The sequence below is a fragment of the Notamacropus eugenii genome, chromosome Y (assembly GCF_028372415.1).
Source record: "Notamacropus eugenii isolate mMacEug1 chromosome Y, mMacEug1.pri_v2, whole genome shotgun sequence".
Taxonomy (NCBI): Eukaryota; Metazoa; Chordata; class Mammalia; order Diprotodontia; family Macropodidae; genus Notamacropus; species Notamacropus eugenii.
In genome coordinates this window covers 9,471,021-9,488,190 of record NC_092880.1, presented here as the reverse complement: position 1 = coordinate 9,488,190, position 17,170 = coordinate 9,471,021, and the positions used below count along the sequence as shown (strand labels likewise).

Genomic DNA, 17,170 nt, shown 5'->3' with positions numbered 1-17,170 from the left:
AGGCTCATTCAGTATTAGGAAAACTATTAGCATTATCAATCATATCAACAGCAAAACTAACAGAAACCACATGATTATCTCAATAGATGCAGAAAAAGCTTTTGGCAAATACAAGACCCATTCCTATTAAGAACACTGGGGAGCATAGGAATAAAGGGAACTTTCAGTAAATTAATAAGCAGTATCTATTTAAACCTTCAGCAAGAATTACATGCAATGGAGATAATCTATATGCATTTCCAGTAAGATCAGGGGTGAAACAAGGATGCCCATTATCGCTAGTATTACTCAGTATGGTGTTAGAAATGTTAGCTGTAGCAATTACACAAGATAAAGCAATTGAAGGAATTAGAATAGGCAAAGAAGAAACTAAGTTATTACTATTTGCAGATGATATGATGATATACTTAGAGAATCCCAGAGAGTCAAGTAAAAAACTACTTGAAATAATAAAAAACTTTGGCAAATTTGCAGGTTGTGAAATAAACCCATGCAAATTTTCTGCATTCCTATATGTTAGTAACAAAGCTCAACAGCAAGAGATAGAAAGAGAAATCCCATTTAAAGCTAGGTAGACACTATAAAATATTTGGGAGTTTATCTGCCAAAACAAACCCAGGATCTATATGAACACAATTACAGGATACTTTTTATACAAATAAAATCATATCTAAGAAAGTTAAAAAACATAATTTGCTAGTGGGTAGGATGAACCAATATAATAAAAATAACAATTCTACCTAAATTAATTTGCTCATTTAATGCCATACCAATTAAACTATCAGATAATTACTTTCTAGAGCTAGAAAAAATGATATCAAAATTCACCAGGAAGAACAAAAGGTCAGGAATATCAAGGGGAGTAATGAAAAGAAATGCTAGGGAAGGTGGCCTAGAATTACCAGATCTCAAATTGTATTATAAGGCAGCAACTACCAAAAGCATTTGGTGCTGGCTAAAAAGCAGAAGGGTAGACAAGTGTAATACTCTAAGTAGTCAGTGAATATAGCAGTCTACTGTTTGATATACCCAAGGACTCCAGCTTCTGGGATAAAAACTCACTTTTCGAGAAAAATTGCTTGGAAAACTCGATAACAGTGTGGCAGAAACTAGGCATAGACCAATGCCTGACACCGTAAGCAAGAATAAAGTCTAAATGGGTACATGATCTAGGTATAAAGATTTATACTGTGGACAAACTGGTGGAGCAAGGAATAGTGTATTTTTCAGATTAATGGAGAAGAGAATTTTTGACAAAGAAGTGATAGAAAGCATTTTGAAGTGCAAAGTGGATTATTTTGATTACATTAAACTGAAAAGTTTTTGCACAACCAAACCCAATTCAACCAAGATTCTGAGGGGTGCAGAAAACCGGGAAAAAATTTTTGCAGCTAGTGTTTGTGATAAAGGTCTCATTTCTAAAATACGTAGAGAACTGAGTCAAATATACGAAAATACAAGCCATTGCCCAATTGATTAATGGTCAAAGGATATGAACAGGCAGTTTTCAGAGGAAGAAATTAAAGATATCTATAGCCATATAAAAATGCTCTAAATCACTATTGGTTAGAGAGATTCAAACCAAAACCGCTCCGAGATGCCACATCACAACTCTAAGATTGGCATACTGAAAGAAGAGGAAGATGATATATGTTGGATAGGATGTGGAAGAGTTGGAACACTAATTCATTGTTGGTGGAGCTGTGAGCTGATCCAACAATTGTGGAGAGCAATTTAGAACTCTGCCCAAAGGGCTGCAAAAATATACAGACCATTTGAACCATCAATATCGCTTCTAGGATTGTATCTCCAAGAAATCATAAAAATGGGAAAGGGTCCCACATGTACGAAAGTATTTATAGCAGCACTCTTTGTGGTGGCCAAAAACAGGAAATGAAGAGTATGCCCATCAATTGAGGAATGGCTGAATAAATTATGGTATATGAAAGAAATGTAATACTATTGTGCTATGAGAAATGATGAACAGGAAGACTTCAGAGAGGTCTGGAAAGACTTATACGATGTGATACTGAGTGAAAGGAGTAGAACCAGGAGAACTTTGTGCACAACAACGACCACAGTGTGTGAGAGTTTTTTTCTGGTAGACTTGGTACTTCATTGCAATGCACAGGCTTCAACAATTCTCAGTGGACTTTTAAGGCCAAATGCCTTCCACATCCAGAGAAAGAACTATGGAATTCAATCGCAGAATGTAGCAGATTTGTTTTTGTGTGTGTGTATTACGTTTTGGTTTGTTATATGATTTCTCCCATTCATTTTACTTCTTCTACACAACATGACTATGGTGAAAATGTATTTAATAAGAATATATGTGTGGAAACTGTATAAAATTCCATGCTATCTCGAGGAGGGAGAGACGAGGGAGGGAAAAAAGTCTAAGTTATGCGGCAGTGATTGTAGAATATTGAAAACAAATAAAATTAATTTAAAAAAACTAAAACAAGAAGCTTTAAAAAATAAATAAAAAACATATTAAACCCCTTCACCTTTATAGCTCAATTGAACCCATTCTTGTAACAGTAACATAGAAGGAACCTGCAATGTCCATATGTCCATAGATAGATTCTGTAAGTTGATAGATATTAGTTTTTTTTTTTAAAAAAAAGTATAAGCGTTATCGACCACATCAACAACAAAGCTAACAAAAACCACATGATTATCTCAATAGATGCAGAAAAAGCTTTTGACAAAATACAACACCCATTCCTACTAAAGACACTGGAGAACGTAGGAATAAAGGGAACTTTCCATAAAATAATAAGCTTATAATATCTAAAACCTTCAGCAAGCATTATATGCAATGGGGATAAGCTAGATGCATTCCCAATAAGAACAGGGGTGAAACAAGGATGTCCATTATCACCACTATTATTCAATATGGTACTAGAAATGTTAGCTGTAGCAATTAGACAAGATAAAGATATTGAAGGAATAAGAATAGCCAAAGAAGAAACTAAGTTATCACTCTTTGCAGATGATATGATGATTTACTTAGAGAATCCCAGAGATTCAAGTAAAAAATTACTTGAAATAATAAACAACTTTGGCAAAGTTGCAGGTTACAAAATAAACCCACACAAATCTTCTGCATTCCTATATGTTAGCAACAAAGTCCAACAGCAAGAGATAGAAAGAGAAATCCCATTTAAAGCTAGGGTAGACAGTACAAAATACTTAGGAGTTTACCTGCCAAAACAAACCCAGGGATTATATGAACACAATTACAAGACACTTTTTGCACAAATAAAGTCAGATTTAAGTAAGTGGACAAACATTAGTTGCTCATGGGTAGGCCGTGCTAATATAATAAAAATGACTATTCTACCTAAATTAATTTACTTATTTAGTGCCATACCAATTAAACTATCAGACAATTATTTTCTAGAGCTGGATAAAATAATATCAAAATTCATTTGGAAAAACAAAAGGTCCAGAATATCAAAGGGACTAATGAAAAGAAATGCTTGGGAAGGTGGCCTGGCGCTACCAGACCTCAAATTGTACTATAAAGCAGCAATTATCAAAACCACTTGGTATTGGCTAAGAAACAGAGAGGTAGACAAGTGGAATAGACTTGGCACTCAAGACACAGTAGGCAAGGAATATAGCAACCTTCTGTTTGATAAACCCAAGGACCCCAGCTTCTGGGATAAGAACCCACTGTTTGACAAAAATTGCTGGCAAAACTGGATAACAGTGTGGTGGAAATTAGGCATAGACCCATACCTGACACCGTACACAAGAATAAAGTCCAAATGGGTACATGATTTAGGTATAAAGATTGATACCATGAATAAACTGGAGAAGCAAGGAATAGTGTATTTATCAGATTTATGGAGAAGGGAAGAATTTTTTACTAAAGAAGAGATAGAAAGCATTATGAAATGCAAAATGGATAATTTTGATTACATTAAACTGAGAAGTTTTTGCACAACCAAACCCAATGCAACCAAAATCCGGAGGGATGTACTAAATTGGGAAAGAATTTTTACAGCTAAGCTTGGGGATAAAGGCCTCATTTCTAGAATATATAGAGAACTGACTCAAATGTATAATTATACAAGTCATTCCCCAATTGATAAATGGTCAAAGGATATGAACAGGCAATTTTCGGAAGAAGAAATTAAAGATATCTATAATCATATGAAAAAATGCTCTAAATCCGATTAGAGAGATGCAAATCAAAACAACTCTGAGGTACCACATCACACCTATAAGATTGGCAAACATGACAGAACAAGAAAATGATAAATGCTGGAGAGGATGTGGGAGAGTTGGAACACTAATTCATTGTTGGTGGAGCTGCGAACGCATCCAACCATTCTGGAGAGCAATTTGGAGCTATGCCCAAAGGGCTACAAAAATGTGCATACCCTTTGACCCAGCAATATCGCTACTAGGACTGTATCCCCAAGAGATCATAAAAATGGGAAAGGGTCCCACATGTACAAAAATATTTATAGCAGCACTGTTTGTAGTTGCCAAAAACTGGAAGTCAAGGGGATGTCCATCAATTGGGGAATGGCTGAATAAATTATGGTATGCGAATGTAATGGAATACTATTGTGCCATAAGAAATGATGAACAAGAAGACTTCAGAGAGGCCTGGAAGGACTTATATGACCTGATGCTGAGTGAAAGGAGCAGAACCAGGAGAACTTTGTGCGCAGCAATGACCACAGTGTGCGAGAGTTTTTTCTGGTAGACTTGGAATTTTGTAATAACGCAAGAACTTCTTAAAAAAAAATCCCAATGGTTGTTTTCTAAGGCAAAATGCCTTCCACACTCAGAGAAAGAAATATGGAAGTCATTCGCAGAATGTAGCAGATCATGTTTGTGTATGTCTATTTTTTTGTGATCATGTTTTGATTTGTTATATGATTTCTTCCATTTATTTTAGTCCGACTACATAGCATGACTATAGTGAAAATGTACTCATTAGGAAAGTATATGTAGAATCTATACAGAATTGCATGCAGTCGTGGGGAGGGAGGGGGTAGTGGGGAGTAGGTGTGGGGGGGATAAAATCTCAATTGTATGGCAGTGATTGTCAAACGTTAAAAAAATAATAATAATTAAAAAAACGAAGAACACATTTAAAGCAATTAACATTTATATGACCAGGTGGCACAAAGGATAGAGTGCCGTATTTACACTCAGGAAGACCTGAGTGCAAATCCAGCCTCAGACACTAACTGTGTGACCCTGGGCAAGTCACTTGACTTCTGCCTGTCTCAGTTTTCTCCTCTATAAAATGAGAATCATACTGATAACACCCGCATCCCAGCATTGTTGCTAGAATAAAATAAATATTTTAAATGCTTTGCAAACAGTAGAGTCCTACATAAATACCAGCTACATAATACCAATGTTAATTGTAAAATGCTGGAAGTGTTGTGTGGAAACAGGCACATTAATTCTCTGTTTGTGGATCTGTGAATTGGTCTGCCCATTCTGGAAAAAATCATTTGGGATTATTCAAGAAAATGACTAAAGCTTTTGTATCCTTTGACCCAGAGATTTCATTCCTAAGTAGATACTCCAGAGAGAAGGAAGTGAGACAGCAGATAGAAGGTTAAATCTGAAATCAGGAAAACCTGAGTTCAAAGACTGCTTCAAACATTTACTTTCTGTGTAACTCTGGGCAAGTCACTTAACCTGACTCAGTTTGCTTACTTGTAAAATAAGGATAAAAACAGCATCTACTTCACAGAGCTGTGAGGATAAAATAAATTTAACATACATAAAGCACTTTGTAAACCTCAAAGAGCTATAAGAAGGTTAGCTATTATTATTTAATCTAAAGGTCTCATGTAAACCAAAATATTCCCAGCAGCACTATTTTTGTGGTGGAAAAGAACTGTATTCAGAATGAGTGCACATTGATAGAGGAAAGGCTGAATAAATTATGGTATGTGAATTAACAGAACAAATAAAGCACACGAAAAATTCACACACACACACACACACACACAAAAAGTATAGATCTGGATTTCCCCTCAATGTCTGAGTGTGCATTTGGCAGGAGGCCGTTAGCGCAATCTGTTTCTAGAGCTTGTGAAATCTGGCTTCCAAGATTTTCTTTGGCCTCCCAATTGCCAAATAACTTTTCTTACCCCCCATGATCTTCAATCTTCCAGTTACTTTTGACAATAACACCCTTTTTTCTGTGCAATATTATCCTACTAATTCAGAAAATCAAACAGTATTTTGCATGAACTGATGTTGAGTAAAATAAAGGGTTCAGAATAAAAATATAAGCATTGAAGATAATAAAAAATTAAAGATAGCTGCAAAACCATTTATCTCTGATTAATTGGCCAGCTTTTAATCACTCCCCAGGTAACACATAAGAAATATCATGATTCAATTCCATAAGAAAGTATAAAAAGAAATGAATAAGGATATACATATCACCTATTCTGTAGCAGAACCAATACTAAGTGCTTTTTACAAATACTAACTCATTTAAATCTCCCAAGAGCTTAATAGTATGTTCTATTATTATTTCCATTTTATAGTTGTGGAAACCAAAGCCAAGAAGTCCTCCCCTTTTCTGTGAGACAGTTTGTTTCTATCTTTACTAAACACAATGTGAAATGTAGAGAAACTCAGTCTCTAATGTGCTCCCTCTTAAATCTTAAAATCTTAATGATAATATTAGATTATTCATCTCATTGAAGGCTGAGGGATTTTATGGATCCAGTTCTATAACTATAGATATTTTATATCTCCTTTTTTCTCTAAGTGTTACCTAGGTCCCTAAGGAAGGGTAGTGACAACTTCTAAAACAGAGTGACATGAATTATTCACTTTACTTCATAATTGCCAACACATTTTCCCCCAAAAATCATAGGAACAAGTTAGTAAACTAAAAAGAATACATTGAAATTAGAAAGTAAGGAGAAGAGTGTTTATTAACCCAATGCTATCTGCATTGATTATAAAAATGGTAATCAATTTTATTCTCAAATTTGAAGTCATAATTTTATCTCTACAAAATATTATTAAATTTGAATTTAGTCAGATATGAAAAAGTCAAAAATCTCTCAGTTTGAAAGAATGTTGGCATACAATCTCTACTTTTGATTGAAATAGTCAACTCTTGCAAGGCTTTTAACATTTTGAGGGTATTTTCCAAATCTATATACAAGGGTCAAATGAACTTTGAGTGACAATGCAGATAGGCTAATAATTGGGTATACTCTTAATGACTATTTAACTCCACAGATGTCAAAGTATTGAAGCTGAACTCTTAAAGAAGATATAACATTTCTGCAGTGGTATTTTAACTGCATTATATGGCCTAAATTATATGCAGGTGGTTGTTTGGTTAGTTGTTTTTCTTCATGCTTGAAGAGGAATAAAATTACATCACTCTGCTGAGGTCAAGGCACAGTGTGCCTAATTATAGCTGATCAGACAAACTCAAAATATTCTATCACAGGTCAGACAAAAATAGTCCATACGAATATTTGGAGTGGATATGCATCTAAATTTTACCATATACTTCTTTTGACTTACTGAAAGGTTGCTTTGGTCAAAGAGCACAGTACCTAATGTAATGGATACATGCCATGCTAAGCGGTCCTTTGCCAGTGTCTCCCATGTCTCCTAGGTCTCCCTTGGCTGCAGAAATACAAATGACTGCTTTATCACTGGTGATGGCATGTGTCTCACAGTTTATTTATTTTTTTTCTTTTTAATTAATTTTATTTATTTTCAGTATTCTAAAATCGCTACCATAAAATTTTTCCCCTCCCTCCCCCTCCCCTCCCTGAGACAGCATACAATTTTATATAGGTTTCATACATACATTCTTATTCCCTTTCCCTCCCCAATAGAGTTTTCACTTTTGACTACCACCTCATGCAGCCTTCCCTTCCTTCTATTAGCCTCCTTCTCTTTTACTCCCCTTTAACTTTACTATTTCTTCCGTCCCTTTTAGCTTCCCCTCCCCTTTCTTCCCCCTTCCCCTCCTACTGACTCTAGAGATAGTTAGGTTTATATACTTAATTAAGTTTAATGTTCCCTCCTTTAACCAAATCAGATTAGAGTACCTCTCAAACAATGCTCATCTCCCTCCCCTCCTTCCCTCTACTCTAATATAATTTCGTACTTCTTCCTGTGATGTAATTGACCATTTTCTGCTTCCTTCTTTTCACATCTCCTGTTACAATCCTTGGCATGCTTAAATCACATTTTTATCATCCCCTCATTTACTTTATTTTTTAAAATTTGTTTATTTTTTTAATGCTCTACAATCACTACCAAAATACTTAGATTTTTACTCCCCACCTACTCCTCACTACCCTCCTCCCTTTCCAAGAGGCCATACAATTCTATATAGGATTTACATACACTTTTCTATTGAATACGCTTTCACTATAGTCATGTTGTGTAGACGAACTAAAATAAATAGAAGAAGTCACATAACAGGGGCGCAGCCAAGATGGTGGAGTAGAAAGATGCACATACACATAGCTCCGAAATCACAGACCATAGAACATCTGTAAAAAAGAACTCCCGGCGAATTTTGGAGCAGCAGAGGCCACAGAAAGGTGGAGTGGAGGAGATTTCTGTTCCAGAGAGCCTGAAAACTTCTTGCAAAAGGTCCTTCGCGCTGCGGACATGAAGCCGAGCCCAGCCCTGCCTCAGCAGCACAGCACAGAGAGAAGCAGATTCAAGCGGGATTCAGGGACAGAATCTCCAGCAGCCGCGCAGGTCCCTCCACCCACAGGTGATGGGGGTCTGTGAGAGGGTCTCTTTGACGGGTTGAGAGGGGAGTGGGGTGCCCCCATAACTCAGGTCACCTCGGGAGGCAACAGCAGAGGTGGGAGCAGCCTGGGGCTCCCCAAGCAGGCAGGAGCTCGGATCCATTGTTGAAGGTTTCTGCATAAACCCCCTGAGGGAACTGAGCCTGAGAGGCGGCCCTGCCCCCACCTGAGAACCTGAACTTGATCTCACACTGAATAGCAGCCCCGCCCCTGCCCAAAGCCCTGAGGCTGGGAAGCAGCATTTGAATCTCAGACCACAAGTGCTAGCTGGGAGGATCTGGAGGCGAAGTGGGTGTGAAGAGAATATTCAGAAGTCAAGTCACTGTCTGGGAAAATGCCCAGAAAAGGGAAAAGAAATGAGACTATAGAAGGTTACTTTCTCGGTGAACAGGCATTTCCTCCCTTCCTTTCTGATGAGGAAGAACAATGCTTACCATCAGGGAAAGACACAGAAGTCAAGGCTTCTGTATCCCAGCCCACTCAACGGGCTCAGGCCATGGAAGAGCTCAAAAAGAATTTTGAAAATCAAGTTAGAGAGGTGGAGGAAAAGCTGGGAAGAGAAATGAGAGACATGCAGGTAAAGCATGACCAGCAGATCAGCACCCTGCTAAAGGAGACCCCAAAAAATGCTGAAGAAAATAACACCTTGAAAAATAGGCTAATTCAATTAGCAAAAGAGGTTCAAAAAGCCAATGAGGAGAAGAATGCTTTCAAAAGCAGAATTAACCAAATGGAAAAGGAAATTCAAAAGCTCATTGAAGAAAATAGTTTTTTCAAAACTAGAATGGAACAGATGGAGGCTAATGACTTTATGAGAAACCAAGAAATCACAAAACAAAACCAAAAGAATGAAAAAAATGGAAAATAATGTGAAATATCTCATTGGAAAAACAACTGACCTGGAAAATAGATCCAGGAGAGACAATTTAAAAGTTATGAGACTACCTGAAAGCCTTGATCAAAAAAAAGACCCTAAACATCATCTTGCATGAAATTATCAAGGAAAACTGCCCTGAGATTCTAGAACCAGGGGGCAAAATAAATATTGAAAGAATCCACCGATCATCTCCTGAAAGAGATAAAAAAAGAGAAACTCCTAGGAACATTGTGGCCAAATTTCAGAGTTCCCTGGTCAAGGAGACAATATTTCAAGCAGCTAGAAAGAAACAATTCAAGTATTGTGGAAATACAATCAGGATAACACAAGATCTAGCAGCTTCTACATTAAGGGATCAAAGGGGACATGGAATAGGATATTCCAGAAGTGAAAGGACCTAGGACTAAAACCAAGAATCACCTACCCAGCAAAACTGAGTATAATACTTCAGGGGAAAAATTGGTCTTTTAATGAAATAGAGGACTTTCAAGCATTCTTGATGAAAAGACCAGAGCTGAAAAGAACTACCACAACTGAAATACCACAACTTATTCAGCCATTCCCCAATTGATGGGCATCCCCTTGATTTCCAGTTTTTGGCAACTACAAAAAGTGCTGCTATAAATATTTTTGTACATGTGGGACCCTTTCCCATTTTTATGACCTCTTGAGGTTACAGTCCTAGTAGTGATAATGCTGGGTCAAAAGGCATGCACATTTTTGTAGCCCTTTGGGCCCCTCATTTACTTTATATGTGTTCCCTCTATGTATATGCCTTTTATATTTCATAATGGATGTACAATTCTCAAGATTGACAAGTATCATCTCTTATAGGGAGGTAAACATTATGGCCAAATTGAGTAACAAGTTTTTCTTTTTCCCTGTTTACCTAAAAGTCTCTCTTGAGATCTGCATTTGAAGATCAATTTTTCTATTGAGTTCTGTACTTTTTTGTCAGGAAGATCTGGAAATTCCTTATTTCATTGAATGTCCATCTCCTTCCCTCAAATGTTATGCTGAACTTTGCTGGATAATTGATCCTTGGTTGTAGTCTCAGCTCCTTTGTCTTCCAGTATATAATATTACACTTCCTTTGATCTTTTAATGTAGAAACTACTAGGTCCTGTGTGCTCCAGACTGTAGTTCCTCAATATTTGAATGGTTTCTTTCTGCTGCCTGTAGTATTTTCTCCTTCACTTGATAGTTTTGGAATTTTGCAAAAATATTTCTGGGTATTTTTAGTTTGGGATCCCTTTTGGGTGGTGAACAGTGGATTCTTTCGATGACTATTTTTTCCTCTGGATCTAGCACTTCTGGACAGTTTTCCTTAATGGTTTCTTGGAAGATATTTTCCAGACTCTTTTATTCATCATGGCTTTCTGGTTGGCCTATGATTCTTAAATTTTCTCTCTTGGGTCAATTTTCCAGGTCAGTTGTTTTTCCAATTAGATACTTTGCATTTTCTTTTACCTTTTCATTCTTTAGATTTTGACTGATTCTTAATATCTCATAGAATCACTAGTTCCCACTTGCCCAATTCTAATTTTTACCAAATTGTTTTATTCAGTTAACTTTTGCATCTCCTTTTCCATGTGTTCAATTATTCCTTTTAATGAGTTATTTTCTCCAGTTAATTTTTGTACTCCTTTTTCCATTTGTCCAGTTTTCCCAGTTAGGTTTTGTGCTTCCTTTTCCATTTATTCAATTTTCCTTCATAAAGGCTTGTTCTCTTCAAGGAATTCTTTATTCACACGTTTAAAATCATTGGCCAGTTTTTCTTCTGTTTCCTTCTTCAGCTGTTTCAGGAGAGCTGTTTGTGCTTGTGAGCAGTTCATAGACTCTTCTGAAGTTTCAGATGGGAGTACAGTCTCAACACTGACCTCTTTGGTAATTGTGTTTTGGTCCTTGACCCCAAAGAAATATTCTATGTTTTTCCTGATTTCTTTTTTTCTTCTTGCTCATGATAGTGAGGATTTGTGTGCTGTGGCCTCTGGTTCTTTCAGTTAGAAGCTGGAGAATCTGGAGTTGATTTGACTGGTGTGAAAAGGGTAAGGGCAGGTGCCTTTTCTTCTTTTTTGTGTGTGTTTCCAAGAATCAGTACTGAGGCTAGCTTGTTAAGTGTGGGGGAGGGGTGGGGTGCTCACAGGAGATCTCAGCTGTGCTAGATCAAAGGCAAACTCAGTGTTGGGTGATCCTGGCTGCTCTAATGTCTTCCCATTTCCCCTGAAGCTCTGAGGCATGCTTGGGTCCTACTGCAACATTCCTGCCCTCCCGGGGCTCCTGTACTTCTGGTTCACCTCTACCACACTAAGAGTAATCCCCCTTAGGTATTTTCCTAGCCTCAGGTTATACAAGACTATTTTCCCCATCAGCTGATCCCACTGATTCAGGATTTTTCTGTGGAAGTATTTTATGGTTCTTTCAGAGGTCAACACGGGGAGGGCGAGAGAGCATTTACCGATCATTCCACCATTTTGGCTCCCAGAAATTCATGTAGGTGACTTACAGATGTTTAATTTGCGGACTGATAGTCTCAGGAGCTGATTCAACTGAAACCTGTTGCTCAACGACTCTCACTCGCTCAGTTCTGCTTGTCTCCCACCCTGGGCTGCCACTCCGCAGTTCTGCTATGCTGCAGCTGTCTCAGGCCACCCCAGGATGTCTTGCTCAGCGGTAGTGGATGCGCAGGGCTATGTGATGCTGTGGGCTCATGCCCCGAGGAACAGATCCTTTCCATCGACCTTGCAGTCTGTCCTGATCTGTGAATCTATCACAGTATGTCTCCTATTAGATTCTGCACCTCCAAAATTTCATCAGATTCTTTTTATAGATGTATTGGAAAGAGTTTGTCTATGAGCTTAGGTGACTAATTGCTCTCACTCCACCATCTTTGCTCTGCCCCTGTCTCACAATTTATTACAAAGTTCTTCAGAGTGACCTAAAGAATGCCCTTGTGTTATATACACAGGTATAGCATATTAATATTTACAAATAATCTTTAAAAAAGCAAAATGAGTCAGAAGGAAATTTAATTGATGGTAGATTTTTTTGAAAGAAATTTATTATCTATGCAAAAGTTTCATTCAGAATATATTCCATCATCCTATGATTGTTAAAAACGTTTCTATGGGTAGAAAATGGGCAATGGGTGTTGACATGGTGACTATAAAGACTGAAATTGTTTCCCCATGAGACAGTTGTCACTCTTTATATGGCTGGTTGTGCCATACCTTGTTCTTTAAGTTGACCTACTAGCCAATATTTCCCAGAGAGGCTCATGATGTTGCTTTTGGGAAAGTGTCAACATATTCAAACCAAATTATGCCAAAATGTTTCTTTCTCTTTCCTTGTAAAGAGAAATATATTGCCAGGCAATAGGCATAAGGCAGTGATAAAGCATTCATTTTTACTGCAGTCAGTAAAGAGTAAAATGGTATTTTTGTTTTGTTTTAAGTAAATTTATCATTTTCTGGAAAAGTTTCCTCCTTTTCCTTCTCTTGTTCTCCTTTCTCCTCCTCCTCCACCTTCCCTTCCACTTTCTTCTTCCAACAACAACAAAGCAGTAGCAGCAACAGCAACAACAGGAAAATAGTATTCGTAGTGATTATAATAATAATCTATATGGAAGGAACATCGAACTACAAGCATTGAAAGTGAATGTTGTGAAATTAGAAAGTACAGGCTTAGATCCAAAGAAGAGAGCGCACTTTCCTCTTTTTTATGGAATTTAGTTTCCATGGGTGTTAAATGTTGCATGCAATGTTAGATTTCTTTCTCTGACTTTGGTATTCAATTTTTCTCTTTCTTGGTGTTCTATTTGGGTTTTTTTTTTGATAATGGGTGTCTCTGAAAGAGAAAAGAGAAAGAAAAGAAATTTAAGAAAAGCTACGCCTATCTTTGAATCTATCTAAAAAATAGAACAAATCAGAAAGCAGTGGGTTCTGATAGCTCATAAAGTCACAATACTGCATTTCCTTTTATAACTTGTCTAGGGTAAGATCGGGTGTTGATAATGGTGATGGTGGTGGCTCTTTTCATTCTTTCAAGTTGTCCCTTTTCAATTCTCAATCTTTTGTGATGTAGTGGTGGATTAGCAAGCATCCAACATTCTCAGGATGACCTACAGGCACAGATTCGTCTATCTGCTTTATAAAGGAAAGATAGCATCAAAGGAATTAGCAATTAGCAATCCTTCTATAATTACACATATCACTGGTTGAGAGGAAAAGTCAACAAGTTGAACGTGGAGAAGATACAAACTGAAAAAATGCAGGCAGAGAAATTAGTACAAAGATCAACAGACAGGGCTCCAACTATCTGACAAATAATATATTGAATGGGGAAGCACCAACATCTGAATAGTTGGGGGGTTCTTGACAAATGGCTACTCAGAGTCCCATCTAGGGAAACAAGAGGTCCTTCTCTTCAGCAAAATCCCCAAAGCAAAACATCCATCTCCCACTATATATCGTTTTCAAATTTCCATAGGACTCCAGATGCAATGTCAATTCTCTTCTGTAAGACATTTACACTGAGTCACAAGAAGACAGTCATCTTGGTGCAGGAAAATAACCTCCAGTTATGCATCACAATTTCAATCTCTGACATTTGTTTTGATTTTACAAAACCTTCTCCAGGACTTGCCATATATGACACATATTAACCCTCTTACTTGCCATTATGTCATTTTAATTTGATTTCCTTAAGTTTTAAAATTGTATCTTCTTCTGGTGTCCCTGAATACCTCTCTCTTCTTGACAGTATAGTAAGTTTATAAGTAGCCAATAGGGTATATGGTGAATTATAGGAAAACTAGACCCTTTTCAGAGCTACTCATTCACCTTTGCCATTCTCACCTGTGGCTCCAAGAACTTATACCATGAGAAGTGGCTGCATGCCAGTAAAACTATTAGTAGACAGGCTAAACCAGGTTGAAGGTACCTGAAGTGACTCAAGCTCATGCATGAGATGGGGTTAGGGGTATCTATTCCAAGTATGGGAACACTTCCACTCAGAAGAGACTGCTAAAAACAATTTGTTTCAAAAGCCATGAGGGCAGATGAAGTAGATACTATGGAACACTTTAGAACTTGTTCAGACATGGATGCCTCTCTCCTTAACCACCATCTCCCACATTGCTACTTGCTTTCCTTCAGCATCCAATCCCATGTTTCCATTCTGTCTGATTCAGTATGCCTTTCATTATTTGCCTCTGTATTTCTGTGCTATGTGTCCCTACTTCCTCTATGGTTATTAAATTATGATTACAAACCCATTTCCCACTGCCATCATGGACATTCTCACAGAGTACTCAAAGATTCAATTGTTTTTGCCCACATTTAATAATTTTATTATCTCATAAAGTATCAATTCACTTTAAACCTTAAAGGGTTTCACAGGTTAACAAGAAATTAGATGTCAGTTTCTTTTATACTTGCCAACTTGAGATATTATTTACTTAATACAATAAATATTTAATTTGTATAAACTGAGTCTATTTATGTGTATATATGTTAGAGTGTATGCATATATACATACAAACATATAAACATACACAAGTATATACACACACACTTGTTCTTGCTACTGGGTTATGCAAACATTAGTAATTTAGACAAGATGAATCCACAGCTTTTTAACGGTCTTCATTGGGATCATTGTTAAGTACTGCTCATGCCAGAAAAGTGGGAAACTTGAAAACAGATTTTGACACCATGGGCTCAAGAAATAGACCGAGTTGATTGCTACATGTTTTATTTTGATTCCATTATATTTGGCGGTACCAGAGCTTGTGCAGAGCATTCTTCATTTCTGTATTTCTTAGAGTGTAGATAAAAGGTTACAGCATAGATGCAATCACAGCATATAACACAGAGCATTCTATCTCACTATTGTTGTCCCTGGGAGGTGTTGTGTAGGTATAGACAAAGGGCAGAAAGAACAGGACTACAACCATAATGTGGGAGTCAAAGGTGGAGAGAGCTCTGCGCCTACCCTCTCCCAAGTGCATATGAAGATTATACATTATGACTGTGCAAGGATAAGATAACCAACCAAGCAAACCATGGCAGTGTTAGCAATGATGAAGATATTAACAACATGCATGTAGGTGCAGATCAGCTTCAGGAGGGGCTTCGCATCACATATGCAGTGGTCAGTCTGATTACGGCCACAGAAAGGTAACCAACGGACCATGAATATCTGGGCAATGGAATGTCAAAAGGCCACTGTACAAGAAGTCAATATCAGCATATTACATTGGCACCGGTTCCCAAGGACTGTGTAGTGCAAAGGTTTACAGATGGCAACATAGCGATCAAAGACCATTCAACACCTCCCAGGCAGTGAGCAGCAAAAAGCTGAAAATGAGATGTTTTTGCTTTCTGCAGCTAAATCTCTGATCAGTGTAGGAATGATGGTGGAAGTATAGGCGGGATCTGTGAGGGCCAAGTGACACAAAAAAATAGTACATGGGTTGCTGAATCAGATGGCTACCTGTGGTAGTGATGAAGATGATGAAGTTACCAAGGAAGATTGTAAAATAACAGAGCAAGAAAAACCCAAAATATATTGTCCTCATCTCTTTGGTCATGAAAAGTCCCAAGAGAACAAATTCTGTGACATTGTTCTGATTTTTCATGTAGTTAGAGGAGGTGACAAATATAAAGTAGATTATTAATTAATCTGAAATTGTGTGGAATAGGACAACTCATCATTGGTATCAGTTGTATTTATAGTGCATAAAACCCTCTTTGAGATAATTTTAAAACATATAAGATTTTTTAAATTGTCACACTGATTGTAAAGTTTTAAACTAAAGTGCCCAATTTTAAGTCACATAATTAAAAATAAATTAAATAAATATCTGTTTACTAATACTTTTACAAGGGAAATAAATCCATTTGCATCTACACTTTCAAGGTCATAACTTAAAATGATATAAATATATCTTAAATAATTACCTATATATCTCTATACTCTATCTATCTATTTATATATAAAATTTTAATAAGGAAAAGCATAGTTAATTGTCATAATATAAAATTATTATTATAAGGGTAAGTAACCCTACCTACATTTTTTTCTGTGATGGGATGGTGCAAATGACAAGCAAAGTCCAGTCAAAACAAGCAAACCAATCTAGTCATGATATTTGGTATTGGATAAGGGAGGCAAGGAAGAGGAGGAGGAGGAGAGAAGCATAAAAGTAAAGCAAAGCCTTCTTCAAAATAATAATAATGGTATCCCATAGTTCTTTGCGTATCTTTGCAAACTTTTTGAGCAGCAATTTTTCTTCACTTAAGAAGACAAAATTCTCTGTTACTGTGGCTGAAAATGATCTATCACCATAGCATCAACACAACTTATCCTAAACCTTCTCAAACACAGTACGGCTGATCCTTTTGTAGAGTTTACCATGTTGGCCAGAGCTTTCTAGCTTCACCAAACCTGATGGAATATGGATTCTCCAAACATAACTTTGAGAAAATTAAAT

At 37.0% G+C, this 17,170-nt stretch overlaps 1 pseudogene; it reads right to left on the bottom strand.

Annotated features, from left to right (window-relative positions):
- Positions 1-15,442: 15,442 nt before the first annotated feature.
- LOC140516650 (olfactory receptor 4P4-like) lies at positions 15,443-16,315 on the bottom strand (annotated as a pseudogene).
- Positions 16,316-17,170: the final 855 nt, after the last annotated feature.